Source organism: Salminus brasiliensis, chromosome 4 (genome assembly GCF_030463535.1).
Source record: "Salminus brasiliensis chromosome 4, fSalBra1.hap2, whole genome shotgun sequence".
NCBI lineage: Eukaryota > Metazoa > Chordata > Actinopteri > Characiformes > Bryconidae > Salminus > Salminus brasiliensis.
This window is the reverse complement of record NC_132881.1, coordinates 50,155,714-50,160,210: the sequence shown is the minus strand read 5'-3', so window position 1 is coordinate 50,160,210 and position 4,497 is coordinate 50,155,714.

Genomic DNA, 4,497 nt, shown 5'->3' with positions numbered 1-4,497 from the left:
CTGCACACACCACACTCAGTCTGCAGCGCCGCCTAGCGACTGGAGGTAATGGCGCCACACGTTCACAGTAGATTGTACCTGCACCTGCCTCTCAACACACTGAAAGAGGTGCTCGAGACACAACCAGTCCTCACGCGAGGACATATCAATACATATCAGTACATATCAGTACATATCAATACATATCAGTACATATCAATACATATCAGTACATATCAGTACATATCAATACATATCAGTACATATAAATACATATCAGTACATATCAGTACATATCAATACATATAAATACACACCAATACACAGCAATACATATCAATACATATCAATACATATCAATACACAGCAATACATATCAATACATATCAATACATATCAATACACAGCAATACATATCAATACATATCAATACATATAAATACATATCAATACATATCAATACATATAAATACATATCAGTACATATCAGAATCAGAATCTCTTTATTTCACCAAGTATGTTACCCATACAAGGAATTTGTCTTGGTGAGAGCAACACGCATGACAAGTAACAAAGAAACACAGGACACAGTCTTAAACTAAAGGAAAATGACACTAAACAATAAATAGGGTAGGGGATAAATTAAAAAAAAAAAGTAGAAGGTAATAAAGGTAATAAAGGTAATATCAATACATATAAATACATATCAATACATATCAGTACATATCAATACATATAAATACATATCAATACATATAAATATATATCAATACATATCAATACATATCAATACATATAAATACATATCAATACATAAAAATATATACCAATACATATCAATACATATAAATACATATCAATACATATCAATACATATAAATACACATCAATACACATCAATACATATCAATACATATCAATACATAAAAAAATATATACCAATACATATCAATACATATAAATACATATCAATACATATAAATACACATCAATACACATCAATACATATAAATACACATCAATACACATCAATACATATCACTACATAGCAATACATATAAATACATATCAGTACATATCAATACATATCAATACATATAAATACATATCAGTACATATCAATACATATAAATACATATCAATACATATAAATACATATCAGTACATATCAATACATATAAATACATATCAATACATATAAATATATATCAGTACATATCAATACATATAAATACATATCAATACATATAAATATATAACAATACATATCAATACATATCAATACATTTAAATACATATAAATACACATCAATACATATCAATACATATAAATACATATCAATACATATCAATACAGTACTTTCATTTAAGTTCATTAAATACTTTTCACTCCCTGTTTATCATAAATTCTCAGCTACATTGAAATCAAGGGTTCGAGTGAAATAAAGGTAGATTCATTCATTGATATTATACTATTTTATATTATATTACAGTGTCATGCAAAAGTTTGGGCACCCCTGGTCAAAATCTGTTGGTGTGAATAGTTTAAGTGAATAGAAGACGTGTAAAGTTAAAGATGAGACATTTTTTTCAACATTTTAGTCAAGATTAGAGTTTCATTTTTGTTTTATACAAATGTAGAATAAAGAAGACTGATCAGACTCTGGAAGGATGGAGCACTGTTCTTCTGAACGACCGTGTCTGTACACTAAGTGTATTTTGTATTCATTTAATTTCATTAAAATATCTACTGTCTCCTACAAGCATTTCTTTATGTACCACGCATTAATCAGTCTGTGTAATTATTAAAATGAGCGAAACAAGAAGGAGGTGGTCAGCTCTGTGGTCCTAACCCGCGTGCACAAAAGAGCAGAGCTTCATGCAGAGGTTCGATTTGATCTACAGCATCACTGAGCTCCAGAGGCTGACAGCTGGGCTTATCACAGCTCTAGAGGCTGACAGCTGGGCTTATCACTGAGCTCCAGAGGCTGACAGCTGGGCTTATCACTGAGCTCCAGAGGCTGACAGCTGGGCTTATCACAGCTCTAGAGGCTGACAGCTGGGCTTATCACTGAGCTCCAGAGGCTGACAGCTGGGCTTATCACTGAGCTCCAGAGGCTGACAGCTGGGCTTATCACTGAGCTCCAGAGGCTGACAGCTGGGCTTATCACAGCTCTAGAGGCTGACAGCTGGGCTTATCACTGAGCTCCAGAGGCTGACAGCTGGGCTTATCACTGAGCTCCAGAGGCTGACAGCTGGGCTTATCACAGCTCTAGAGGCTGACAGCTGGGCTTATCACTGAGCTCCAGAGGCTGACAGCTGGGCTTATCACTGAGCTCCAGAGGCTGACAGCTGGGCTTATCACAGCTCCAGAGGCTGACAGCTGGGCTTATCACTGAGCTCCAGAGGCTGACAGCTGGGCTTATCACTGAGCTCCAGAGGCTGACAGCTGGGCTTATCCCTGAGAATGTGTTGGAGTTCGCTGCACAAAGGCCATGTGTTATACAAGTTCACGTCTTTGGTTTCTTTAAACTTCACTTTTAAGCTTTTTATTGTTTTTTGACGCTGCAGCAGCGCCCTCCTGTAGGTACGTTCAGACACTTCTGTAGAAACGCAGAGCTAACCCTAACCCTGTGTCTTCTAATTTAGTGTGAACAGAGACATCATCCCAGCACCTCCCTCACTGCTGTCTTCCATTTTCCCTTCTCCTCAGTGTGGACTTGAATTGATGTACCAGTCGCGTTCATTCAGATCTTTCTTGCTTGCTGGATTTTGTTTGATTGTGGCTCAAATCAGAAAACTGAAAATGTCAGATTCGGTGAGAGACAGAAGCTCTGATCTGCTGCTGCACAGTCTGTGTTGATTGTCCTGTAGTCCTTAATCAGTGCCCACAGGACGCCGCCCACGGGATGCTGTTGGTGGGATATTTCTGGTTGGTGGACTAGCCAGCAGCACTGCTGTATCTGATCCACTCCTACCATCAGCACACCACACACTGCAGTACTGCAGTCTCTCTAATCTACTTTCTTTACAGACCGTATATCAGTTTATTCAAACTCCTAAACGCATAATCTTTTCCTTTCTTTCCTCTCCCCTATGTGCTGAGCTGCCCCCTGCTGTCTGCTTGCTGCTGATGCAAGTCCATTTATTGGATCCTATCATGCTATACTCTTCCATCCTGGTTCCGCCTGACCCGGCTCTCCACTACTCTCCTGCCTGCTGTCCTGCTCTGGGTCCTTGCACTGATTCGTCCTCACTGCAGGACTCTGCTTCTGACGGTTTACCTGCAGGACTTCATCACCTCACTCACATTTTTAGCTTGTTTGGCTCAACACCACATTCACCTTTTTCTCTTAATTAAGTTTAGTTTTATTGTCTTTATTGCTTTTTATTGTGCACTCTGTTGTGTTGTCAACCTGAGGTGGACGGGTTCACCTTTTGAGTCTTGGTTCCTCTCAAGGTTTCTTTCTCTCCCGAGGCAGTTCTTCCTTGACACTGTTCCCACTAGCTGCTCAAAAGAGGCTCACCAATATATTAAAAAAGAGGCTAACCCAAATGTGACAACATTCGTTGTAAAAAAAACTATAGAAATAAAATTGAATTGAATTGAAATAAGGAGGTGGTAGTAATGTTATGGCTGATCAGTAAATTAAATAAAATGGTGTCATGGTGCAAGTCTTCTCCTTCTAGTATTTTATTTCCCACTGAGCTTCAATATACTTCCTCAAACAAACTCCATCAGGAAGTTCCACAAAGACGCTGCAGACAGAGATTCTGTTATTCTGTGAGTAACACTGTAAAGCTCACTTTATAGAAATGCTCTGGTGTAGTCAAGTCAGATTTATTTGTATAGCTTTTTACAACTGTTGTCGTCACAAAGCAGCTTTACATAATTAGTAATTAATAAAAGACAGAGACAGAGAGGAAAGAAGAAATAACATGAAGGGTCAAAGACCCCCGTGAGCAAGCCAACGGCGACAGTGGCAAGGAAAAACTCCCTCAGAGCTGGAGGAAGAAACCTTGGGAGGAACCAAGACTCACAAGGGGGACCGACCCGTCCTCCTCTGGTCAGAACTATTTAAACATTAATGATAAAAATTACCAAAGCAGATACAACAGAAAGTTAATAGTGGTGATATTAATAGTGGCAGACAGACACGAGTCCATCTAGGTTTCAACACGACCACCAAACAGGCAGCAGCGGCAGGCGGGAGAGCCGCCGGTCCGCCATGGGTGGTGGCGGGTGGGGGGGTCCGCTGGCCGGACTGGTAGGTGGCAGCTGGTTTGACGCAGGTAGAGGGGACCTCAGCGGGCAATCTTCCAGCAGGTCGGGCTGGGTGGCCATTTACTCGGGGAAGGTAAAGAGAGAGAAGTTAGTTCTAAGAGAAATTTTATGGAGGGCGGAGAATGTGGAGCACCAGCATCAGAGTGTGTCTGACGACTCTGGCAGGTCTGATTATCACAGCATAATTAAAAGGAGAGAGCCAGAAGGTAACACGGACACGGGTGCACCCCTGA